Source organism: Scyliorhinus torazame, chromosome 3 (genome assembly GCF_047496885.1).
Source record: "Scyliorhinus torazame isolate Kashiwa2021f chromosome 3, sScyTor2.1, whole genome shotgun sequence".
Classification (NCBI taxonomy): Eukaryota; Metazoa; Chordata; class Chondrichthyes; order Carcharhiniformes; family Scyliorhinidae; genus Scyliorhinus; species Scyliorhinus torazame.
In genome coordinates, this window is record NC_092709.1 from 37143382 (window position 1) to 37170655 (window position 27274).

Sequence of the window (27274 nt, forward strand, 5' to 3'; positions counted from 1 at the left end):
GCACCCAAAACCCGATTGAGGGTAAATTTGAATGGCACATCGAGGTTACTCCTCACGCCAATGGGAAACACCCTGCTTTTACCGCTGGTGGGAGCACTGAAGGTACGATCTACTCGACCGGAAACAAAGTCTCGTAGCGCACACACGCGATTAGCTGGGTGTTTCATGGCGCTTGGAGCACCGATAAACTTATGCTATCCAACGGCCATTCAGGTAGATTGGGGGCCTCAGCCGGGAGCATGTGGCCGAATCCACACTTAGTCCTCCCGTTTCCGGCACAAAAGAGCTCCACTCGCTGGAACTGCTCAGTGCAGGATGAGATCGGGACACCATTTTTAAATGGCATTCCAATCTCTCAACCCCTCGGGACACGACCCCCAACTCACCTATAAGGGGATCCTCAGACTCCCCTGCACAGTACCCCTGGGCCCAATTCCTGTCACAGGAAAAATGCCAGTCTGTCACCTTGGCAATGCCCACATGGCATCCTTGCAGTGCACCTTGGTAGTATCAGGCTGGCACCCAGGTAGCACTGCCAGGGTGCCAGGCTGGAAGTGCCAAGGTGCTCAGATACAACAGCAGTGCCGTGGTGCCACCCTGTCCAGAGCAAAAGCACCTGGGGGCCTCCAATCCTCTGGGAGACCCCTACGAGTGCCATTCTGTCTGGTCTCCGTTTGTGGAGACCAGCACTGAATGTCACTTGCCTGAAATCGCCAAGGCTAGATGGCTAGATGCCATGCTTGGGTGGATCGTGGGAGTGCATATTAGAGTGAGACTAGCCGTCTCTAATATGCAGATTTGCTAAAAATGATTCTGCCCACAACAGGCGGGATTCACAGCGCAGCATCCCGCGAGATTGTGGTTGATCTCATGAGTGTGGTGAGACGGTAGGTCCCAGAATAGCGATCACCTGGCATCTAACGGCCATGCCACACCGCGCCATGCTGCTTTTCGGGTGTAGCCCGGCCGGTAGATCTTGCATTGTCTCCGATCGGGAGAATAGCGCCCTTGGATGTTACCGTTCCCATGGTGGGCACCAAACATTTAAGTGACCCGCTCCCATTTGAAGTGCTATGCCTGTGGAAAAGTCAGTAATAGCCAGATGACATGCAGGGGTAGAGGAACCAGTAATGCTCCAGGTCGCAATCAAACACCCACAGCAATGCACGAGATCGAGGTTGTGGTAGGTTGAAAGCTAGTTCAGGAGCCTGGCAGTTCTCCAATGTGCATGTGGCAGATGTAGAAACAGAAGTTTCGAGCAGAAAGATCAACAGTTGCACTCAGTCAGGGAGCAAAAAGAGCCCATGGAAGATCAGACTAATAGAGTTGAAGATGCAATTTCAGCACCCACGGTTGAGATGTAAGTCGAAGATCCACAAATTATCATCCTCATTTTTAGGGCTGCAGCCATGTCAACTATGTTAGGAGAGTATAAGAAGTCCCTAAGTAACATTCCCATCCAGAAAACTGGTGTGAAAGTGACTAGTTATTCCAATAACAGTATTACAATAATAGGTGAAGTTAGTGTCAGAGTGGGATATGATGATGCATCCTGTTATTAGTCATTGGTAGTAGTAGGAGGAATCAAAGGGCAGCACGTTAGTACAATGGTTAGCACAGTTGCTTCCCAGCTCCAGGGTCCCAGGTTCGATTCCCGGCTTGGGTCACTGTCTATGCGAAATCTGCATGTTCTCCCCGTCTCTCCATGGGTCTCCTCTGGGTTCTCCGGTTTCCTCCCACAGTCCAAAGATGTGCAGGTTAGGTAGATTTGCTGTACTAAATTGCCCTTAGTGTCAAAAAAAGGTTAGGTGGGATTACGGGGATAGGGTGAAGGTGTGGGCTGAGGGTGGAGGTGTGGGCTTAGGTGGGGTGCTCCTTCCAAGGGCTGGTGCAGACTCGATGGGCCGAATGGCCTCCTTCTGCACTGTAAATTCTATGATTCTATGACGAGAATGGCTGAAGAAAATATTATTAAACCGGCCGGAGTTATTTATAGTAGGGGTCAGGAAAAATATGTCTGACATTGAGATAATGCTGAAAGCACAAAGTGCTCTTTGAGCGATGAAGTCAAATGACAAAATTAGGCATCACAAGGTGGAAGTTGTTCTGTTATGCTTCTTCATGTAGCATAAGCTGCTTCCTTGATGTATACTCTGACAAAGGAAGGTTCAGACTTGCAGATAGGTTTAACACATTTATTGAACAGTTAACAATTCTCCTACTTGAGTTTGACTCTCCTGCTGATCGTGCTATCGTAACTCAATCTAACTAACCAGTCTGCTCTAATCCATGCGGTGGGTGTGATGCTCTGATCTGCCCCTGTCTCTCTGAGTGTTGCCTATGGAAAGAGAAAGAGTATGTGTGTCCTGTACTTTTATATGGGTAGCCCCCTTGTGGTAGTGTCACCTCTGGGTGTGTCTTGGCTGCCCATTGGTCGTGTCCTATCTTACTGACCTATTGTTTGATTGTCTGTGTGTCATGATGTCTCTGGTGCTCTGTCTAGTGTTTAGTCAGTCCTAGTGTGTCTACATTAACCTCCTCGTGTATTTACAGTGATGCATATTGCCACATCCCACCTTTTTTGTGTTACATATTTTCTGTACTACGTTGAAGAAAATTGATCAAAATAGGTAGATAAGTGATGACATATACAAATCATGGTGACAGTGATGATTATACAATACCAAATAATATATATGAGTCCAAAGTTCATGAATTAATATGGTCAAGTGGCTTTCTTGTTTTGTGATGGAAGTGTCGATTTTGATGTTGTCATTCCCTTGCGAACACCGTCAGTGTTCCTGTGCTTAAGGAACCAAGAAGTGATCAGGATGTGTGCAAATGGTCAAAACACTTCATTGTCTGATTTGGTCTCTTTTTTTTTCTATGCTTGTGGTAGAATGTCAGCTGCCTTGAAAGCTGGTTTGCTTGATGGTAGTGGAGCAAACTTGAATCAGTGAGATTTGCTGTCATTCCAAGGTATGGCTGTACTCATGCCAGTGTTAGGAACTGTGCTGTTACGTTGTCCTGCATTTGCAGAGTTGTACCATGTCGTACCAGTCGTTGTTCCAGTGTTGTAATTTTTGTCATGCTTGTTGTTGACATTGGTGCCTTTGGTTCGCTTCTTGTTGTTGTCTTCATTCATTGTTGTGTTTGTAGGTTTTGTTGTTGCGTTTGTTGCGCTCAATGACCACACCAAGTGGAGAATTCGAGTCCTTCACAAAGTTACTTGTGTCAGTGTCCTTTGTGGCATCTGCTGTTTCATTGAGTGTGCCAACTCTGATTCCTCGGCACTCCCTGTCTGGAGTCATGTCCTGTTCACTGGAATCATCTTTGGCTTGTAGATGCTCCCTGTCTGGAGTCCTTTCTGGTTCACCTGAATCAGCTTTGGGTTCTTGACACTCCCGTCCGGAGTCATTTCAGGTTCACTTGGTTCACCTGAGGTGTCACTTGAATCATCTGAGGTGTCTTGATGCTCCTCATCCGGAGTCAAAACGTCCAGGAATGCATTTTCTTGTGGAGAGGCTCGGGTGGATGAGGTTTGAATTAATGTGGTGTCACTGGAGTCACTAGTAACCTCACTCTGATCGTCGAGTGCCTCTGTACATACTAGCTGAGGTCTGTCAGTCTCGCTGTCATGTTGCACATCTTGTATGGGAATTGTGAAGCCGTTGTCAATTGTCGCACATACAGTGGGTAGACATTCAGTGTCTTCTTGTCGGTTAAATGAGCTGGGTAGACTGTCAGAGTCTTCTTCTGGTGGCTCAAATAATCTGGGTGGACTGTCATAGTCACTTTGTTTTTCACGTGAGCGCGGTCGACTGTCATAGTCTTCTTGCTGTTCACTTGAGCATGGTAGACTGTCATAGTCTTTTTGCTCTTCACTTGAGTGTGGCCATCACGGATTTGTTGAGTTGAACTATAGAGATTCAACAAGTACTCACTGGTACCATGTTGTCTAATGCTTCTTCATGTAGCATCAGTTGCTTCCTTGATGTATGCTCTGACAAAGGAAGGTTCAGACTTGAAGATTGGTTTAACACATTTATTGAACAGTTAACAATTCTCCTGCTTGAGTTCGACTCTCCTGCTGATCGTGCTATAGTAACTCAATCTAACTAACCAGTCTGCTCTAATCCATGTGGTGGGTGTGATGCTCTGATCTGCCCCTGTCTCTCTTGAGTGTTGCCAATGGAAAGAGAAAGAGCATGTGTGCCCTGTCCTTTAATATGGGTAGCCCCCTTGTGGTAGTGTCATCCCTGGATGTGTCTTGACTGCCCATTGGTCGTGTCCTATCTTACTGACCTATTGGTTGAATGTCTGTGTGTCATGATGTCTCTGGTGCTCCCTCTAGTGTTTACTCCATTCTAGTGTATCTACATTAACCCCTTGTGTATTTACAGTGATGCATATCATCACAGAAGTCAAGATAAAGAGCAATGTACAGTCAACATTTTGCAAAACTAGACCTGTGCCTTGTGCCCAGTTAGAAGCAATAAGTAAAGAGCTGGATGGACTGGAAAGACTCAGGGTAATTAAGGAGGTGAAGAGCAGTGAATGGGCTGCACACATTGTGGGAGTTCAAATGCAGACGGATCTGTTGGAGATTATAAACAAATGGTAAATAATGAGATGGAGAATGATACTTATTCATTGCCTAAAGATTTGGGCCAGGATTTTCCAGTCCCGTCACGGTGGGTCCCGCTGAAGTGGATGCAGTGAGTCAGCCAAAAGTCCATGAACTTTGACCTTGTTCCAGCCTTGTTTTCTAATTTAGACAATGGAAAGGTGCTCCGTAAGATAGATTTGTCAAAATCATATTTGCAATTAGAAGTAAACTGAAAAGAGCAAGGAATGTCTTACAAGCAAGGAATGCTTGTCCCAGTACGAAAGGGTGTCATTTGGGATGTCTATGGGCAAAATTCTCTATTTAGGAGACTATGGGCGGGACTCTCCCTCAGCCGAAATCGAGAAAGGCAATTGGGCAGAGAATTGGTTCCAAGGCCGAAATCGCGGCAGGCGCCGATTTGACGCCAAATCGCAATTCTCCAGCACCTCGACAACACGTCAATGCATTCTGGAACGCATGAACAATACACACCGTTTACATATTATTAGTGGGCCCAACCCAGTATTCCCCGGGGCCTCCGCGATTCTCTGCTTACAATGGGCCGAGTTTCCGATGGCGCGGTTCACTTGTGCTTTTAAAAATCATGAAACAGGCATGGCGGCTGCTGAGTGAGAGAGTGGGGGTATGGAAAGTGTCCAACATCGCCATAATTTTCTGACAGTTGTGCCGCTGGCCAAAGGGCTTATTCAAGGGCCGGAGGGAGTAGTGGGGGGTGGCCAGGAGGTGGGCTGTGGGATCTCGATGGACGGGCATGGAACACCATTGCCGCAGCGGGCAAGGCAGCTATGCAGCTGCGCACACCGCTAACAGCCCACTTTGAACCTAATGCCACAGGTTGTATATGTCTCCCCCCCTAGGTACCCTCTGGCCCCAGCCTACCCATCAGCAGGATGGGTGTGCTCCAGCACAACTAGTGCCATCTTCTTGGCTTGGATGATGTGCGTAGGGATTGTAATGTGTACATGTGGCTGCAGTTTGTCAGCGTCCCGATTGTTGATCACAGACCCGTCGAATCCCGCACCATTTTTCATTAGAGTCGATTGTGTTCCACGATGGGACTGGTGCTAGCCCCTCCACAGTAGCGGAATCGGTCCAACTGCGGCTCCAGTTTGTCTGTCGTAAAATCCACGGATTCTGCGTTGGGGTCAACACTAGTATCAGAAACGGAGAATCCCGCCCTGTGTTGTCCCACCGGAGAGGAATTGCACCTGATTCGCATTGAGAGCGCCGCTCAGGAAAGGATTCCCAGACCTTCGCCCCCTGTAAATTTATGCATGGCGAGGATGGCACGCTATCAGACCTCCTTTTTGAGCAGCCAGCCCAATAGTGAGCTCCTGCGGCTGGCCATCTCCCCTCCCAACCCCACCCCCCACATCGCAATCCAGCCCCCCACCCCTGGATTTTCTGGGTGCCTCCCTTCAACTTCCATCAAATATGGAGGTGACACAACCTGCCCCCAACCCCCACAGAGACTCCAAAATAAGTAGACCCCCAGAGACCCCATAAATTTAGAAGCCCCCCCCCCCCGACCCGTTACGTAAAGAGAACCTCCACAGAGTTAAGTACTGTCAATTTCCAGCTGACCACTTCAAAATCACTCAAGCCTGAAGGGAAGTGATTGGAAAGCACTTAGTTCTGTTTGAAGTGAGCCAGGACCTGTCAATCAAAGATTAATGTTCATAAACATTGCAGTTTGAGCACTTGAGAGTTACTCTACAGTGCAGGAAGATGAATGAGGCAAAGCTGACAGCTGTGTGTGTGCGGACGCTGTCAGGCAAAGCTTAGTAAAGGAAATGACTGAATGCCTTGCAGCTCAAGGATTTGAGGGGTTTAAACACAGCTGATTGGTTTCTATTTCCAGGAATGGACAAGTGGTGCTTCCTGTTTTAGAGCCAACAGCAGGAGTATTGCTCAGGTGAGTGTTACAACAGTAATTTTTTTCACTGCCTCTGTCTCGATTGTTGTCTAGCTTCCGGACAGGGGTCTGTGTTCTGGGGGGCTTCCAAACAGGAGTCTCTTTACTGGGGCGTCTGTGAGGGTCTCTTTATTTAGGGGGTCTCTGGATGGACTTTGGGGGCAACTCCCTTCAGCAGTGACCCCCTTGGCCCCCCCACGAGGTCTACCACGTCAGGACCATGCTTGTCCTCACCTGTAGTAAGTGGTTTCAGAACAGAGCATTGACTTTGATGGCCCAACAGTATGATCTTACATATTGTAAATCAGCAGATCATATTTAAGGAAAAGGAAATGGAGGGAGATACCCACAAAAAGAAAGAGAAATTTCAGATCGGTCATTTAGAAATATGTAGGAAAGAAGAAGGAGATAGGTGTTTTCATTATTTCTTGACAAATTATATTTTTGTTATGGCATAGTGGTAAAACATCTTTTAGAATGTAAATTATTTTAGAAATATTGGCCATATACTTGAACTACAGTAACAATAGATTTTCAACCCAATTTGTTATATTTCAGGCATTTGTGATGTTGGTTTGGTCATATTGGGCTGGATTCTTTGTTTTTGGGACTATGTTCCCACGCCGTTGTGAAAACTGTGGTCTTTTACGCCATGAAAACTGGCGTCAAAAGGCCACAGATTCACCGTCTTGCAGAGGGCTAGCAGGCAGCTGTCATAGAGCTCGCAACTCTAGCTGCCGATGCGGCCCCCCGCACCTCCAGGTCAGACGCCGTGCATGAGCACTGCGGCGGCCTCCAGAGGCCATGCCGTGCTCCATGGCGGGCTCAGCCCGTGGACCTGGACCGGCAAAATAGTGCCCCGCATTGGTCGCTCACGCGCCCCGGGCCGCCCGCCCACACTGCCTCCATTCCAGAATGAAGCCTTCCGATCGGCCTTACCCTGCATGTGGCGGCCCCGGCCTGAGTACGCAGCAGTCACGCGAGGATCCCGGACGGTGGGACCATGAGAGGTCAGGAATTCGGCCGGTCGGCAATGCAGCATCGTGGGGTGGGCCTCAGGCAATGGCCTGAGGTGGTGGATACTTGGCCGATTTTCGGGGGCAATTTTGTGCGCCAAAACGGATTCTCCGCCCCGTTGCCGAACGCGATCTCGGCATCGGGGTGTGGAGAATCCAGTCCATTATATTTTGGCAAATTATGCACATTTATCATTTCATCTTTCAGTGTGTCAGTTGCTTTTTTAAGTGGGGAGGGAGTGCAATATATTGTAAGAGCTGAGAAACTTGACATACTGACTCTCTGCTGGGCAGGTGTAAATAAAATTAGTTCAACAATGGCTGCTAGCAGCGAGCCCTCATCCTTTCTCAGTGCAGTACACAAACCCACCCTCAGCCTTCTCTTTTATAGAGAAAAGACTCCCAGTCTGTCAGACCATAAGACATAGGAACAGAAGTTGCCTGTCAGCCCATCGAGTCTGCTGCGAATCTGTTCAGTTTCCTCATAGTTATAACCTCTCAGCTCAAGTATTGTCCATGTAAATCTTTTTTTACACTTTCACTGAAGCCTCTATATCATTTTTTATAATATGGAGGATGAACTGTGCACTGTATTCCCAACGATTTTATTCAATCTTTCGTTCCTTTTCAAGTATATACCTCAAGAAATGAACTTCAGTGCTTGGTTTGCTTATTTATGGCCTTATGAGCCTGTATCGCTACTTTAAGTGATTTGTGGTACCTGCACTCCTAAGTCGCTTTGCTCCTTTGCTATGTCATGTTCATTTTGATAGCTTCTTTGGTAAATACTGAGGCAACGTATTTATTGTGAATTCCTGTTACTTTACTGCCAACCTGTGAGTCTGGTTTTTGTCATGATATTCAAAAACACACCAACAGATAGACAGACCAACAAACCAATTAGCACACATAACACGACAGCCAATCACAGACAAGGGCAGAGACAGTATAAGACAAGAAACACGACACCTGGTGGTCAGACCATCTGGAGACAAGGACAAGGACAGGACCTGATTAACAAGACACTCAGAGAGTCACCGCGTGCTGAGTACCAAGACAGATCTGTAAATAACAAGTTGGAATAAAACTGCGTTGTACCAATCGCAACCGTGTTGGTTCATCTGTACCTCAGAGCACCCAACACCACAGTTTTCACATCCCCTCAATCTCTATTCAGATGTTTTGTTGATTATGTACCCGAAGCATAATTTACTTTTTCTTTTTACTTCGTGTCACCCTTTCCTAAGTTCATTGTACGTGTCTTCATTTGCCTGGGTATTATCTAATTTTACTATTTAAAATCATTTTTCTTTCTGTCTTATTAGACCTTGTACATACACTGTTTCTAGTGGCCTCTGCAACCACACCTCTCGGCAGCACAGTATTTACAGTGGTTTGCTGCCACTGAAGGATCCCACAGGGAGGCTGTGCTCTATGCACTATGACCTCTGACCCAGAAAATTGGATGGTGTCTTATTGGGCATGGATTGGGGGGGGGGGGGGGGAAGCAATCATACGTCAACCTACCCAAAGCAGGAAAAGGAACATTTAAGCCGTAAATTACCAAAGGAAATATATTTTTTTAAAAGAGCACGCTTTTATATAAAGCCATTCACATTCGCAGAATGTTCCAAAAGAACTTTACAAACAGTAGATTTATTCCGAACAACATCAAAATACTGCATTTCCTGCAACACTGAATTTAGTACAGAGAACTCTGGAAGCATTCAACCAGTCAGGTAGCATCTGTGGAGCGGGAAACAGAGCTAGCGTTTCAGGTCAATGATTTTTCATCAGATTAATTCTGCAATATATTTGATTGTTTTTATGTAGGCAACTGAAGAAGCCAATTGTACAAAGATCAGAACATTGCATTCCTCACGCTATGGGCATGCCTGGTTGATGCGAACTCCCTCTATGGTCCATGAATTAGCATAATAACTTGCAATAGCATAATGCTGCAACCTGGATGACCTGCAAATACTCCGAAGGGAAAATGTCCTCTGGATGCTTCGTGAAGAATTGCCCAGTCGACACATGTACCAAAATGGATAATGCATTCTTTTTGAATGCTTCTGCAAATCTGCATAATCTCCCTAGATGTTGTCGTGTTGGGTGTTCCGATACACAAACGAACCAACACGGTTGTAGATGGTACAACTCTGTTTTATTATTCTGTACAATAATAACTATTAACTTCTGGCTGTGGTTCGTACTTCACCAGCTAACCTGTGGACCCAGCCCGAGCACTATCTTAGTGAGGCACTCAGCACATGGTGTATGTCTGAGTGGCGCGCTGTGAGCTCTGTGCTCTGAGCTATCTCCTGTTAGAATGAGCGGGAACTGTGGTGTTCCCTGTTTTATAGTGCGTGTGCTCTCACTGGTGATTGGCTGTGATGTGTGTGTTGGTTGGTCCATCTACCCGTCCATCAGTGTGTGTGTGTGATTGCACCATGATATGTTAATATGGATATCATGACAGATGTCACACCCAAAGGAGTTCATCACACCCATGTTTTCAGATTTTGTTTATAATTTAATCAGACCAGCTTCTCATCTCTGTTATGCTTCAGTTTGATCGCACAAGAACACAAGATTTGGAGCACATCTAAAAAAGGTCAAACACAAGATTTGGATCCATATTGCTGCCAGAGATGATGCTACAGAAGCGAATCACCCTCCTGGATCTGTGTGCATGCTGCACACGTGGAGCATCACCTTAAGAAGGGCACAGGCTCACGCCCGCCCTGGAAGTTGCTATGGCTCCGCCAAATGATGCAAGTGTATTTTGCAGGGCAGTAATGCGCACAGCATCCTGATATGCATGTCCATCAACATTTTCATGCGTGCCTCGCCATTGAGATCCTCATCTGAACCGTTATTTGCAGAATTAATCTGTGACATTTCCCTCAAGAAAGCTGACACATGAACCACCTTTCCTTCTGGTGTAACTGCAGTCCATTTGCATCCAATGCCTCACCAGATGCAGCTCCCAACTGTATGCCACCTTCTCAGATATGTGCAATACCATCATCTGAAAAATAGTGGCTGTTAGGGCAGTACAGTGGCACAGTAGTTCGCATTGCTGCCTCACAGCACCAGGGACCCGGGTTCAATTCTGACCTTTGTTGACTCTCTGTGTGGAGTTTGCACTTTCTCACTTTGTCTGTGTGGGTGTCCTCCGGGTGCTCCGGTTTCCTCCCACAGTCCAAAGATGTGCATGTTAGGTGGATTGGCCATGCTAAATTACCCTTTAGTGTCCAGTAGATTGAGTGGGGATACTGAGTTACGGGGTGGAGGTGTAGGGTTATGTAAGGTGCTCTTTTCAAGGGCCGGTGCAGACTCGATGTGTCGAATGGTCACCTTCTGCACTGTAAATTCTATGAAATCTATGAAATGAGGTCGAAGGAGTAGGAGGTTTTCTGCACCATGGCGTGGCCCATGGCATCAAGCGTCACTGAAAATATTTAAGATGACAAACTGTTCCAAGGGCATCATGGTGGCGTAGTGGTTAGCATTGCTGCCTCACGGCGCCGAGGGCGCGGGTTCGATCCCGACCCGGGGCCATTGTCCATGTGGAGTTTTCACATTCTCCCCATGTACTGTTCCAATGGATAAAGTACCTTAATGCAGTGTAAAAGTTTACAAAATGTCCTTTCAACCTGTGCTGTTATCTTTGTAGTGTGTCTGCACTGTAAATTCTATGATCTATGATAATGGTATCACTGATAGTGTGTTTGATGGAGGTAATTATATGCTGAGAGGTTTATTTCTTTCCCCAAGGTGTATAAAATATTTTCCATCAGTATTGCGTAGAATATGAGGCGTGTACGTAATGGATACTGTTTGAGTGGCTATGAAGAATGCATAGGGATGCATGAAATTAAATGGAAGGGGTAAGTGATGGCAGAGGTGGGTGATTGGGGTGAGTGAGAGGTGGTGAGGGGCGAGATTTTTGTGGCCTTCAAACAATGTTAGGAGCTGTTCTGCTGTCACCGAGAATTGTGGTGCGCCTTCTCACCAGTCCATTGTGGAGCCAAAATCCTCTCACAAGGGTTCGCAACTCGCAAATGCGTTCCAAATCCAACCCATGTGGCAAAAGGTGAAGGTCCAGGGCCAAGCCACACAGCAGCCTGGAGTGCAGTTTGTGACATACAATATGGTTCAACTTGCAAAACGTCCTGCCAAGACAAAAATCCAACCCTTAGTCTCACTGTCAAAACCCTTGATAAAGTTATATTTGTTGAATTAAGTGTTTTAATGACATACTCATTTCTTAATTACTTTTAGACACCCTCACTGGCAACGAAAGAGTAATTTAACATTTGTCGAGCATAAAATTTCACCATTATGCTCAGAAATTGCACGTGCTTTTGAAATTTTTTGACAGTCGTTTACAGTATTTTAGCTTCTGCCTTAATCCCATGTGTGCGTTCCCATTGCTTATTTCATGATCTGTAAAAAGTGGTTTTTACTTCCTGGTTTGCTGCCGATGTGCCAAATGGCCTCCTTCTGCACTGTAGGGATTCTATGAGATCAACATCAAACACTATTGTTTCTCTGCTGAATGCCAAATACAGCGCTTTATACCAATCTGAGAGGACGGCATCTCGGACAGTGCAGCTCTTCCTCTGAAATGTCAGTTGTGATTATGTGCTGACATTTCCAGAGTAGGACTTGGAACTCATCACCTTCATAGACGTAATTTCATAGAATTTACAGTGCAGAAGGAGGCCCTTCGGCCCATCGAGTCTGCACCGGCTCTTGGAAAGAGCACCCTACCCAAGGTCCACACCTCCACCCTATCCCCACAACCCAACAACCCCACCCAACACTAAGGGCAATTTTGGACACTAAGGGCAATTTATCATGGCCAATCCACCTAACCTGCACATCTTTGGATTGTGGGAGGAAACCGGAGCACCCGGAGGAAACCCACGCACACACGGGGAGGATGTGCAGACTCCGCACAGACAGTGACCCAAGCCGGAATCGAACCTGGGACCCTGGAGCTGTGAAGCAATTGTGCTACCCACAATGCTACTGTGCTGCCCTTGTAACTCAGAGGTGAGAAAGGCAGAGAGCGCTACCATTGAACAGAGCATTTTCCTGCCCATTATTCAACGCTGTGCTGCAAATATTATTTTAGTTGAAAAAAATTACTCCTTTTTCCCTATAATACTGTATGTTAATCCAGTGTGTAAATGAACCACACGGATCTAAATTTTCACAGATTGATCCCCAATTTGTGCTGCACTTCGTGGGTTAGGAAGGGGAGAATAAATCAGATTTTATGCTCCTATTTGCTCCTATTTGCAATCTAGCAAGGTCTTGCTGACAAGCATGCATGTAAATGCGTGTAAGGTCAGGATCACACGCAGTTATAAGGCCTGCAGCTAACTCCCTGCTGGAATTGTACGTGCGGGTGAGGGTAGGATTAAGCTCAAATGTGCAGCACCCAGTCAAACAACCTGCCAGCAGCTTACTGTCAGGCAGAGATGGCCACTTGGGGAAAACTCCTGGCAGCATCGGGCATCCATCAAACCGCAACCCAGCATGGGTTCTGTGTTCTGACGAGAGATAAGAGTGGGAAAATATTGTGAAGAAAGTTGTTCGCAAAACAAAAACTATGTTCCTGCTTCTTTCCCTCAACTAAAACTGAACTTTAACAGAAGGAGGGTGTTATGTATCAGAGAATACATCTCTGCTAGTAGAACACCATGGGCGGGATTCTTTGACCCCCCCCGCCGGGTCAGAGAATCGCCGTGGGGCGACGTGAATCCCGCCTCCGCCAGCCGCCAAATTCTCCGGCACCAAAAATTCGGCCCGCAATGGGCTGAAGTCCCGCTGCTGTCATGCCAGTCCCGCCGACGTGAATCAAACCACCTACCTTATCGGCGGGACCGCACATGTGGCGAAGTGAAATGGGTAGAGTCTATGCTGCAGGGACCGCACATGTGGCGAAGTGAACCACGCTGCGGGAACAGGGATTCGGAAGGCATCTCACCCTGTACAGGCCACTATTCGGGAAAGGTAAAACCAGTCAGGTAAAAAGAAAATTTCTAAGTTGCATAGTGGAGAAAGGGATCGTTTGATCCATACAAAAAAAGTGAAAGGGAGGAAGTTGGGTGAAGTCTATATCCTAGGAGCCAGTATCTGGAATGGCGGGAAAACAGGGGCCATGGATGCATTTGATGAGGCTTGGAACTCAATGAAGAGAAATTTCTACTACATCTGATAGCGAATCAAACACCACAGTACCTAAAGGTTGCAATATTTCTTAATTCGGTAGTGCATGAAACTTTTATGCTGCTGCAAACCTTAGTTCATCCAGAAAAACCAGGAGATAAGGGCCGGGATTCTCCGAACCCCCACCGGGTCGGACAATCCCCGGGGGGATACACGAATCCCGCCCCGCCGCCCCAATGCCGGCTGCCCTATTCTCCGGCGCCGTTTTTCGAGGGGCGGCGGGAATCCTGCCGTGCCGGTTGGAGGCCGTTGACAGCGGCGCCCCCGGAAATTCTCCGGGCCCCGATCGTCCGAGTGGCCGTCCAGTTTTGGCCAGTCCCGCCAGCGTGAATTACTCACCTCACGCATGGTGGGACCTGGCAGGTAAGTGTGCGGGGGCGGTCCTGAGGGGGGGCGGCGGGTGGCGCGGGGGGATCTGACCCTAGGGAGGGGCCCCACAGTGGCCGGGCCCGCGATTGGGGCCTACCAATCCTGAGGGCGGGCTGTTTCTGTAAGGGCCTTCTTTCCTCCGCGTCGGGCCCCTGTAGGGCTCCGCCACATTTCCCGGGGCCGGCGCGGAGATGAGAACTCCCGCGCATACGTGGAAATATGCCGGACGGTCTGCACATGTGCGGAAATACACCGGCCAGTCCATGCATGTGCAAGATCACGCCAGTCGTTGCGCGCATGCGCAAACTCGGGCCGGCCCTTCAGCGCCGACTGGAGCGGCGCCAATGAGAATTCCTCACTTTCGGCGGCTGTTGACGCCGGAGTGGTTGGTGCCGGTTTTCCCGCCAGGGTGGGGACTTAGTCCTCAGAAGAGAATCCCGCCCAAGACCTATACCAAATTCATTAAAATTCTAGAAGGGCATTTATCACCGAGATGTTATTGATTGTAGAAAAGATTTGGTTCCATAGTCAGGAAGAAGGTGAGAGCATTTTACAATTCTTAATTACTGTTCGAAGGTGAGCAAAATACGACGAGTTTTGTGCAACATTAGATGACACTCTTTGTGACAGGCTGGTATGTGGATTCTGCAGTGAAGTTAGTCAGAGGAAACCGCTTACTGTATGCTGTTGAACTCTCATATCTGCTGTGGAAGTTGCCACATCTATGGAGCTAGCAACAAAAGAGGCTTCTCAGATATGGGCTTTAGTCCAGATCCACAAGGCGGAGACCATTAGAAACAAGGCTGCAATGGTACAAACATGTCATCAATGTACACAGGTTGGACACTTAGTGGGGAACACTGGAGTAAAGAAAATAAGTGCAAGAACTGTGACAAGAAGGGCCAATCCTGCATTTGTGCAGTGACTAATGTGTGAGGTTAATTCAACAACCCAGTATAATATGTGAACTGACCAACCACTGGCCTAATGGCTTGATAAATTGTTTTCAGCAAAGTTTAGTGAGGCCATTTAAACTCATGCTATTGATAGATTGAAAGAAAGTACATTAATTCACTTTGGAGACTAATACTTCTGTGCAAATTTGAAGAGACAAAAGATAGAACATAGAGAACATAGAACAGTACAGCACAGAACAGGCCCTTCGGTCCTCGATGTTGTGCCGAGCATTGTCCGAAACCAGGATCAAGGGAGAATGACACTCCCTGTCATTCTGCTGTGCTCCATGTGCCTATCCAATAACCGCTTGAAAATTCCTAAAGTGTCCGACTCCACTATCACAGCAGGCAGTCCATTCCACACCCTAACCATTCTCTGAGTAAAGAACCTACCTCGGACATCCCTCCTATATCTCCCACCCTGAACCTTATAGTTATGCCCCCTTGTAACAGCTACATCCACCCAAGGAAATAGTCTCTGAACGTCCACTCTATCTATCCCCCTCATCATCTTATAAACCTCTATTAAGTCGCCTCTCATCCTCCTCCGCTCCAAAGAGAAAAGCCCTAGCTCCCTCAACCTTTCCTCATAAGACCTATCCAGCAAACCAGGCTCGCCCGCTCCACTGCCAGGGAACGTGCTGGTCACTGCAAGATCCCGCTGCCGGGAATGGCCAGGAACAGGTGGTGGATGGGTTGCCAATCAAATAGATAATTTTGGCCCGGATGGTGTCAAGTTTCTTGCGTGTTGTCAGAGCTGCACTCATCCAGGCAAACGGAGAGTAAAAATAATAATAATCTTTATTAGTGTCACAAGTAGTCTTACATTAACACTGCAATGAAGTTACTGTGAAAATCCCCTAGTCGCCACACAGTCCGATGTTTGTTCGGGTACGCTGAGGGAGAATTGATAATGTCTAAGTCACCTAACAAGCATGTCTTTCGGGAATTGCGAGAGGAAACCGGGAATCGAACCTGGGTCCCTGGTGCTGTGAAGCAACAGTACTAACCACTGTGCTATCATTCCTGGGTTTGATTCCCGGCTTGGGTCACTGTCTGTGCGGAGTCTGCACATTTTCCTCCTGTCTGCATGGATTTTCTCCGGGTGCTCCAACACACAGTCAAAAGATGTGCAGGTTAGATGGATTGACTAAATTGCCCTTCGTGTCCAAAAAGGTTAGGTGGAGCTGCTCGGTTACGGGGATAGGGTGGAGGTGTGGGTTTAAGTCGGGTGCTCTTTCCAAGGGCCGAATGGCCTCCATCTGCACTGTAAAGTCTATGACTCTATGATCCATCAAACTCCTGACTTATGCCTTGTAGATGGTGGACATGCTTTGAGGAGTCGGGAGGAGTGAGTTACTCCTCACAGAACTCCGAGCTCCTGACCTGCTCTTGTAGCCACAGTATTTATATGGCTAGTCCAGTTCATTTTCTCATTGAAGCTAACCCTCAGGAATTTGATAGTGGGGGAATTAGAGATGGTGGGTTTGATCTAACGGAAAAGGTTCGAAGTGAGGTAACGAGCGAGAATTGCCGGGTCCTTCCCGAAAGCCGACAAGGTGACACCGCTACTGGTATCTAACACCAATTATCGCTGGTAATGATGCTCACAGGCTTCAAGTCAGAAATGACTGTCTCCCCCCCCCCCCCCCCCCCCCCCCCCCCCAGCTGATTTGCCTGGATTACTCCAGGGATCTCCCCGCTAATGAGAGGGATCAGCACTTAAACCGCTCCTACAGAGCAGCCGTGCCACCGCACAGACACGCTCCACGATTCGGAGATGCCGACTTGGCCAGACTATTGGATGCGGTGAAGCCCAGACAGTATGCCCTATTCCCCCGAGGGGGTCGGATGGTCAGCCACAGGTCAGCCAATGCCGCCTGGGAGGCAGCAGCCATCAGTGCGGAGTGTGTCACCAGAAGGTCCACCACCCAATGCCGCAAGAAGCTAAACAACCTCCGCCAGCCCACATGGGTGAGTTGGCATCGGCCCGCTGGCGCTCGTCTTGCCTGCCACTACCAGCCACTGCCCCCCCCCCCCGACGACCCTGCGGTTGTCACTACACCCCCCCATCCCCCCCATCCGGGGTGGCCTATCACTCCCTGCCATCCAAGAGAACTCCTCAGAGGAGAACTCCGAGGATGTCACCGTTGAGGTGTCACAGCTGTCAGCCCAACCCTCCACTGGAGACACAGAGCCACACACCTCAGTGGATGAAAGAAGTAGACAGGGAACCAAGCCGCAAAAACAGACCTGGGCAATTTCCAGCTTTATGTTAGCAATTAGAATGTGACTGAGATCTATGTTTCAGATGATGTTACAACAAATCAAAATGAGTATATTTGCATCAGAATGCCTTGAAGTTGATGTTGACGATCTCTCCACTTCCTTTGTCTTGCCTTTGTCCACCTTTCTGACCAGTCACAGCCAGTGAGTCTCCCGATGAAGGCAGTTTGACTTAATGTAAAAGTAAAAATCGACATCCAGTAAATGACTTAATCAGCACCCTTGTCGTTCTTCAGCTTTACCATTCGGGCAGCTTGCCTGGAACCGACTTCGATACTGCTGAACCATGGCAGAGCTGAAGCATGGTCAGAAATGGGTGAGGTTTTTTAAAAATTACTTTATGTGGAATTGCTGTGAGGCAAAAGGGCCTGAGTGGGCGTTCAGGTCCTCAGGCACTGATCCCCTCCCAAGTTAAAACCCTAATAAAATCTACATGGTAGAAATTCTGTTATTGATCTATTTCCTTCTCTATCCATTCATTCTGACCTTCTTTTAAATTTTCTCTCCTTCCTTTGTTAGGCCCCTTGCTATAATGTAGACCCCTGGGTGGTCACTCAGACATTGCCTGAGTGGCCATTATTTATGTGTGAATCAAGACAATGCGTGTTGTGGTAGGCCCATGGGGGGAGGTACAATAAAGCTGATCCCAGTGGTGTTCTCACTGAACAACCATGCAGGCTCACTACCAGCTGGGGTCAGTAGTTGGCAATCCAGAGCGGAAGTGTTGACATTTCGTGTCCCTTGAGCTGAGATCAAGTAGCTCAACATGGATCAAGGATTGAACTTACAAACCTTCCTGGCCCGTGGAGCTCAGCTACTCGCTGTCTTAATCAGCTTTAGCGAAGCTCTGTGCTCATATTTTTTTCATGAGATTGAAAATACTGCCCGGGTCAACCAGGCAAAAACTGAAACAGCTCCTTGTATTCAACTAATCCAGGATCAGATGATTGACTTTAGTCAATACTTCAATTCATTTCGATAGCTTTTTGCTGTATTGATGTGGTTGAGAGCTTGGAGAGTTAATGCACTTTTATTCATCGCAATTACACATACTTGGAACTCCACCAAATAGAAGATGAGAGTTAATACAACACATCATTCTGTCCCTGGCATTGCTGAAAGCAGAAAGACTGAAACATTTGAAAATGGTTTATTGAAGGAATTCAGTCCAAAATGTTATCATGATGGATGAGCAGCAGAAAACCTGAGGCATAAATTGTAAAATAACTAAATTCCTTCGTCCAGTATCTATGTCAGCTCCATCCAGAATCTATGACAACAGTAATTCACGACTCTCTCACCCACATTCTCTGCACAAAATCTACAGAAAGAAATATTACTCTTTTCAAATAGGGAGAAAAGAAGTGAGCGCACATTTTCAGGCTCTCTAATCCTCTTATATTCGGCCATAGAAGACAAATCTTCATCCGAGTGTTCTACATGACCAGAGGAAGATTACTGGTCAATTTATAATTGCGAGATCAGTTCAGTCATAAGCGATACAAATGGTGCCAAGTTAATGATGGAACCTCATGCCTCTCAGTGGCTGATTTCTTGATCTGCTGTCACTGCCAAGTCCCATTTACATTAAGAACAGTGTGCTCGCATGAAATGACTATTAATTCCATGTGGCTCTCCTTTTAGGGCCAACTTTAATTGAGTACTTGATGATAGAGAATCTTACCCACTGAATGAAACACATGTAAAGTCCATCCTTTGGAGCAATTGAAGTACTCTGCCTAGCAACAGCTGTTGGCATATCTGAGTTTGAATATTGTGGAACTGCTAAGGATCCCCAGAAACAGCATTGAATCCGGCTTTTCTGCAACATCAGACTGGTGACAATGAGGTTGGGCAACCTGCTCCCTAGAATGTTTTGCCTTCCAATAAATACATACCATGGAGCCTCACATGCCATGTATAAAGTATAAGGCCACCAAGAGCAGTTAATGCGATGGCAGATCCACTAAGTGCCCAATCTCCAGAAAATTTGATGTGGATGTCCGAGTTGTACAATGTGCCGAAGGAAATCAGCATGGGGATTGAGCATTAAGGGTACCAAGACATTAGAAAAGGTGAATCTTGAGGTGATGAAGGCATGGACTATGGTTTTCGTGAGGAGGCTGGATGGGATGCCGGGCTGGATTCTCAGGTCACTGATGCTGAAATCATGTTCGGCGATCGGCCGGAGAATCAATGTTCCTGACCAAATCGGGGCAGCACCACCTTCGCGATGCTCCACCCCCTCCAGAATGGCATCCTCTCCGAGTACAGCGAGTACGCCGCGCCACGTAATCGACGGCCTCAGTACATTGCCTGAGGCCCGCCCCCACGATGCTCCACCCCTGACCGGCCGAGTCCCCGATGGTGTTGGTTGCGTGTGGTCCCATCCGTCGGGATCTCGGCGTGGCGGCAGCGGACTCAGTCCAGTGCTGCCACAGTCACGGGAGGGCCGATCTGCAGGCATGAGGGGGACTTTATTAGGGGCTGGGGGCACTGTGGGAGGGGTGGTCCTCGGCACGCGGGCCAGCCAAAGGGAGGACATTATTTCTCGGTCCGGGTCTGCGCGCGGCCTCCGCCATGTAGCACGGTGCAATTCTCCGGACCGCATCGGCAGCTAGAGCCGCGTGCTCTATGCTGCCGGCATGCTAGCCCTCAGCCAACAAAGGATCGATGGCCATTTTACGCCATTTTCTCTGGTGTAAAACATCACTTTTCCCACACCGGCTTGGGGACATAGCCTCAGAATCGGAGAACCCTGCCCAGTGCTTTTCTTTTGCCACAAAGAGAAAAGATATGGAAGTGCTCACACTCAGGATTCTTTCAAACATGATGAGAGGTTTATTAAGAGTTGTTGCTCAGACAATCTAAGATGGAGAACTGCAAAGCCTGAGCAAACACTCTGCTGATGTCACTGCACATCATGTGATGCTTAACCAGCAGGAATGTATTCTCTGTTACATAACATCCCTCCCCATTTACTTATTGATGCACGATCAATTACAATTAAAGACGAGGTAGTAACATAACTGAAGGCTTTAATAGACTAGAACTGTTCCCCAGCAGCTTTGGTACAGAATGAGGGCTGCTGGGACGGTACCGGTTCTTATACCCCGCCTGTCAGGGCGGAGCTACATACCAAACAGCCAATGGTAAACTCCTAGGTTTAACCAATGGTCTTCAGCCTCTCGGGTACTGCAATACCTGATAATACCACACTTATTATGTCAATGATTAACATTTATACAACATATCCACTTATGTATTATTTCTATATTATATAGAATTCAATAAGACAGTCTCTGTGGTGGGTGTCTATTCCTTTTTGGTTGAACTTGATGTTCTGGAACTTGGACACTCAAGACCTTGGAAGTGTCTTCATTGCTTCAATCGATGGTATTTCCTGGGTAGTTACTCCAGTATCTGCCACAATAGATATTGGAAAGTCCTCAGAAACAGAATCTGAACTTGTTTATGTCTCTGGTCTCTGTTCTAGAGTATTGCGCTCTAGATTTTCCAAGGGAAGAATCTCTTGAGATGTTTCTGCGAGTTGACTTCATATGAAGCAAGTAGCTGATCAGCATGGTGTATGATATTAGACCCGCCTTTGCTTGGATCACGGCAGGTACCCATTTCTCATTGATAGTGCAGCTCCTGGCTAACACTCTCTCTCCCTAATTGAATACACACTTTTTAGAGTTTTACTCCCTCCTAGCAATCTGTGCTTGTTATTGTCATTTGACAATCTCTGAAACATAAGGTGGAGTTAACAAATCAAACTATGTTCGTAGTTTCCTCTTGCATAACAGCATTGCTGGTGAACTCTGTGTTATAGCATGTATAATACTCCTGTAAGATATTAGGAATATGTTTACTCTTCTTGCCACTGTCACTTGGCCCTTCAACGCTTTGATAGATTGGGTCAATGATTGCACAAAATGTTTCGTCAATCCATTAGTTGCAGGATGATACGAAGATAACTTGATATTGTGTATACCATTTCCTTCAAATAGTCCTCAACCTCCATTGAAGTAAACTGAGTACTGTTGTCACTTGCAATCTGCTCTGGTGTTCCAAATCTTACGAATATTTTGTTTAGTTTCTCAATGTTGTCTTACATCACACGAAGACTGTCGTGACTTTCAGATGTCGTTGACTTCACTATCGTGACTTCTGCCATTTAGAGTGTGCATCCCTAATTACTGAGAACATGTAACCCTTGTGGACACCACAATCGATGAGCATTCTCTGCCATGGTTGTGTCAGCCATCCCCATGGAGATAATGTTTGTAATGGTGGGGTGATCCGTAGTTTTTCACAAGATTGACATTGCTCCACTTACTCTTCAATTTGAGCATTAATCCTGGCCACCAAAAATAACTGCGTACCAGCTCCTTCATCCTCACCACACCAAGATGTCCCTCAAGCAGTCGGTAAAGGACTCTGCTACATAAGCACAAAGGAACAATCAGATGGAATCCCCATAATAGAACTCCATTCTGCACTGTCAACTCAAGCCTTCGTGTGATGCAAGGAGGTCATTTTTCTTACGAACATCTAATGGCATTCCTTTTTGGACAAAGCCCATCACCTTACTCATTACTGGAATGGTTCTTGTGTAGCTTTGAACTTAAGAAGAAGTCACAGGTACATTATCCACGAGTGTGAAATACAGGATATTAACAAAATGTTTGACTTGTAACGGCAATCCTAACAAACCACCAGCACTTGCATGCTGCTCTGACTTGCGATATTGGATATCGTAAGTGTGCGCTAACAATACCAATGACCATCTTTGTAATCTTTGTAATTTGATGCTAAAGAATGTATACCTTTTTACACACCAAATATTGTCATCATGGGTCGATGATCTGTCAAAAGAGTGAAATGGTGCCATAAAGGTAATGGTGGAGCCTTCTTATCCCCAAAATGATGCTCAAAGCTTCTTTTTCTAGGTGCAACAACACTTCAGGTGCAAGCAAGTTGCAACTTCAACTTGGGATTATAATGAATCAACAACTCTGACTTCTGTAAAACCTTATTCACTTCACTGAACGCATTTTTGTATTCTTCTGACCAGTGCCATGTCTGTTTGGCACGTAGAAAAGTGTGTGAAGGCTTTAACCATGTTGCTAAATTCGGCACAAATTGACCATAATAATTGATCAATCCTAAAAACGACTTTAATTCTGTCACATTTTGAAGCTGTGCTGCTTCTAAAATTGTTGACATTCTCTTTGGTTCCTTGTGTTCGCCATCTTTGTCGATGATATGACCAAGGTATTTTATGGATGACTCGAAAAAGTCACACTTTTCCTTTTTAACTCTCAGATTGTGGCTCTGTAAATGCTTCAGGGCAGCTTCCAAATTCTCCAAGTGTTCCTGTTCACTCAAACCGGTGATGAGTATGTCATCGAAATAACACTGCACTCCATTCAACCCACTTAGAATTTGACCCATGGTTCTTTGAAAAAGAGCAGGTGCAAATGTTATTCCAAAATAAAGTTTGCTGTAACCAAACAGATATTTGTGCGTCACAATGGTGAGTTATGGCTGTGATTCGGCCGCCACATTCATCTGCAGATATTCCTGTGAAAGATCAATTTTACTGAATTTCTGCCCTCCAGAATTTCCAGAAAACAAGTCTTCACCAGTGGCAGTGGATAATGATTTACGCACAATTCTGTGTTAATAGTTGTCTTAAAATCTCCACCAATTCTCACTGAGCCATCACCTTTCAATACAGGAACTATTGATGTTGCCCAATCACTTGTAGCAACAGGTTCAATGACTATTGTTCAGACTAGTCTTTCTAGTTCTTCTTCAACTTTTTGCCCGATGGTGTATGGAACGGTTCTAGCTTTGAGACTGTGCTATCTGCCTTTATTTTTAGGTGTACCTCAACTCCAGCCATAGAACCTAATGAATCTTCGAACACCTTCTCGTACTTCATAAGATGTTGTTGCAACCACTAATTGATTGACTGTTTCCCGGTTAAGCCTAATCTTTGCCAACCATACTCTGCCAAATAGAGCTGGAAAATTTCCTCGGACACTGTGAAAAGACAACTTCGGCATCTGCCCATTTTCTCCTACTTTCACCATAATGCATCCTTTTAATGGTACAACCTCTTCAGTTTAGGTCCTTTGGGTCACATTTGATGATTATAAAGGCAGATGCTTCAACTTTTGTTGATGAATTGCCTCAGGTTTTAATGAAGCTGCTGCACCCATTTCCACTTCCATTTTAATTTCATGACCTTCCAGTTTTGGATATGCCCGAAAACATTGTTGATCGCCCCACATTGACAAGACGTCTAGCTTCAGTTCCTGAAGTAGCTCCATTAAGTTGTCTTTTGAGTGATCTGAGCTTCATCTACTAGTTTATAAACACGACTAGTCTGTTTAGATATGGGGTTTTTTCGTGCACATTCTTTTTAGGAAAAGTTTTCTGAGCCCAACATGCCTTCATGATATGGTCCTTATTGCCTCAGTTCCAGCATGTCCCATGCACGGGAATTTTACTCCAACATTCCCACCCCTCTCCCTGCTGAGAGCCCTTTGCATATCAGTGATATGGTTGCCCCCTTTCAGCCTTTCTCCTTGTGGTGTCCATTTCATGGATTTTTGCTCCAGCCCTTCTCTGTGAATTTCTTTAGTTGCTAGCTCCATAGATGTGGCAACTTCCACAGCAGCTTTTAACGCTAAATCACTTACAGTAAGCAGCTTCTTCTGAATAGCAGCACTGTGAAGTCCACAAACAAGCCTCTGATGAAGAGGATCATCGAGTGTTGCACCAAATTTTCAATATTTTAATAATAATAATAATAATAATCGCTTGTTGTCAAAAGTAGGTTTCAATGAAGTTACTGTGAAAAGCCCCAGTCGCCACATTCCGGCGCCTGTTTTGGGGAGGCCTTTACGGGAATTGAACCCACGCTGCTGGCCTTGTTCTGCATTACAATCCAGCTGTCTAGCCCACTGTGCTAAACCAGCCCCTAACCTTTGCTAACCTTCCTAAAGTCGCTATGAATGCTTCACTTTCATCCTGACTATGACAGTGGAAACAAAACCATCCTTCAATCAATAACAGTCTCGGAGAGTTTCCATGAATTCAATGTAGAACTTATCTCCTGGTTTCGCTGGGTGAACTAGATTTTATAGCAGCACTACTGAGCTGAGAAATGTGATGATCTTTAGGTACTCTTGTATCGTATTTGCCATGCGATATAATTGAAATCTTTCCTCATCTGAGTTCCAAGTCTCACAGTCTTCATCAAATGCATCCATGGCGGATGTTTTTCCTGCCAATTTGAATCCCGGCTTCTAGGGTCTAACTTCAACCAATTTCCTCCCTTCTGGTTTTGTATGGGAAGCATGGCACAAATGACCCCCTTTATTACAAGCAATTAGACATTTTTTTCTGTTTTTCCTGACTGTAGTTCGACTTTCTCCTCGCGTATTGATCCGCAGAATCAGCAGACTTTGAAACCCCATGTTCCCTGCAGCCTGCTCAGCTTCGCCAAGTGCGCGGTCCCTGCAGCCCAGACCATTCTCAATTTAACGGCAAGAAAGTTTCCCCTGACTGTCGTTTCTTTTACTCACAGTTGCAGTCGAATCGGGGGCAGTGCTTCACCTGTTGAGCGTGTGAGAGAGCCTGGTCCCGAGAATCTTCCTTTGCTCCCGATGCCGTCTCCGCTGTTTCGTCAACAAATTTCTTCTTCCAGCGATTCTTCCTGTGTCAATCCACGTCGCCAGTTTTCTCTTCTGTATTTCTTTGTTGCAGCAAAGAGAAAAGGTACGGAGGTGTCCACGCTCTGGATTCTTTCAAAACGCGGTGAGAGGTTTATTGAGAGGTACTGCTCATGCAATCTAAGATGGGGAACACAAAGCCTGCACAAACACTCTGTTGATGTCGCTACACATCACGTGCTGCTTAACCAGCAGGGACCAATTCTCTGGTACATAACAGATAGGGACAGAGGGAGAAAATGTTGCAGAGGTATAGGTGTACCCAGTACCATGTGTGTACCTACATCACATGATATGCAGCAGTTCAAGAAGGCAGCACACCACCACCTTCTCAAAGGCAACGAGGGATGGACAATAAATGCTGGTCTAGCCAATGAGGCACACACCCAAAGAAATAATTTTTAAAATGTGGTACAAAGCAGCCTCGGCAATAGAATAAATCTGAGAGAGAAATTTAGCAACTTTTTTGGAACCAAGCAACCTTCCAGAACATACTCCCCCGGAGATATCAGCAGGGAGAGTTGAGTCATGGCCGGTGAGATTCGAGAGTCCATTTTTCCTGCAATAGCTGAGAACATGGAATAAAAACAAACTACAGCGGATGCTGAAAATCTGGAAAAAAAAAACAGAAAATGCTGGAAAAAGCTCAGCTGCTCTGGCAGCATCTGTGGAGAGAGAAACAGAGTTAATGTTTTGGGTCTAAATGATCTTTCTACAGAAGGATCTGAAATGTTGGGTGTGATCTATGGGATTCCCCCATTATTTGGAAAATTTGCCTATTGACCTGAGCAGCTAACCTCATTTTAATACACACTTGCCGGACTTATGCCAAGACATTGAGATCTAGGGCAGCACAGTGGTGCAGTGGGTTAGCCCTGCTGCCTCACGGCGCCGAGGTCCCAGGTTCGATCCCGGCTCTGGGTCACTGTCTATGTGGAGTTTGCACATTCTCCCCGTGTTTGCGTGGGATTCGCCCCCACAACCCAAGGATGTGCAAGGTAGGTGGATTGAACACACTAAATTGCCCCTTAATTGGAAAAAAATTAATTGGGTACACTAAATTTATACAAAAAAGACATTGAGATCTAATCCCTTTGCCTTCGAGACCCCAGGCGGACATCATTTAGCACGGGGAGCAGGTGAAACAGCACTTGTGGGGGTTCTCCCAGGGTATGGGGACCCTGGGTGGCTGGGCTTTGGGCCGGGTGGGGCCCTGGCACCCCCAATGTCATCTAGTCACCCTGGCACTGCCAGCCTGGCACCCAGTCAGTGCCATCTGGGCAGCCTGGCAGAGCAACCTTTGGAAACCACACTGGCACTGCCAGGGTGCACAGGTCGCACTACCAGGCTGGGAGCAGCACTGTCAGAGTGCTAGGCTGGCTGTGTCAAGGTGTCTGGGTGGCTTTCTGCCAGGGATCTGGCCCGGGTTTGCCCTGCCCTTATTAGGTGGGGTGTGGGCAGTTGATGACTCCCTTACAGGTGAGTTGGAGCATTGGGGGTTCTCAGATTGGGGCGCCATTTGATCTTTTCCAGCATTGGCGAGTGGAGCTCCTCAGTGGAGGAAATTAGACTAAGTGCGGCCTTGGTGAGGCGTTCCCCACTAAGGCCCCAAAATAAAACAGAGTCCCGTTAGATGGCGGGGTCTTTCTCAGTGCTGCAAGCACTGGGAAATGCCTGGCTAAGTGCGCTCGACAGAGGACAATCTTTCATTTCCGTCAGATCGCACCCGTTATCTCTGTTTCTCTCCACAGATATTGCCAGAGTTCAAACTGCTGAGTTTATCCAGCATTTTCTGTTAGAATATGGAATGCCGTAGTTCAAGTTCCAATTTGGTGAGTAAAAGGATTTGACTGTTTGTGTGTGCAGGTACACAAACTAATCACAAAGGCTAATGGAATGTTGAGCTTTATCTCCCTGGGGGTATGAATACAAAAGTGACAAAATTATGGTTTGGTTACCCAAAATCTCGGTCACATCCCATGTGGGATGTTGTTCTCAGTTCTGGGCACTGCACCTCAGGGTGAATATCTTCTTCCCTGCTGCATTTTATCAGCTAGTGTTTTTTTTAATTAAGCTTGATAGTTCTAAAAAAAAACCCTAAC

The 27274-nt window shown here is 46.6% G+C and overlaps 1 long non-coding RNA gene across 2 annotated transcripts; it reads left to right on the forward strand.

Moving 5' to 3' along the window:
* On the forward strand, positions 1–27274 carry LOC140408410 (uncharacterized). Of its 2 annotated transcripts, none has more exons than XR_011940103.1 (3): positions 1–102; positions 6492–6545; positions 25028–27274. It is a non-coding gene; the product is annotated as an uncharacterized lncRNA (long non-coding RNA). The 2 variants fall into 2 exon arrangements; XR_011940102.1 differs by lacking the exon at positions 25028–27274 and adding an exon at positions 9395–9709.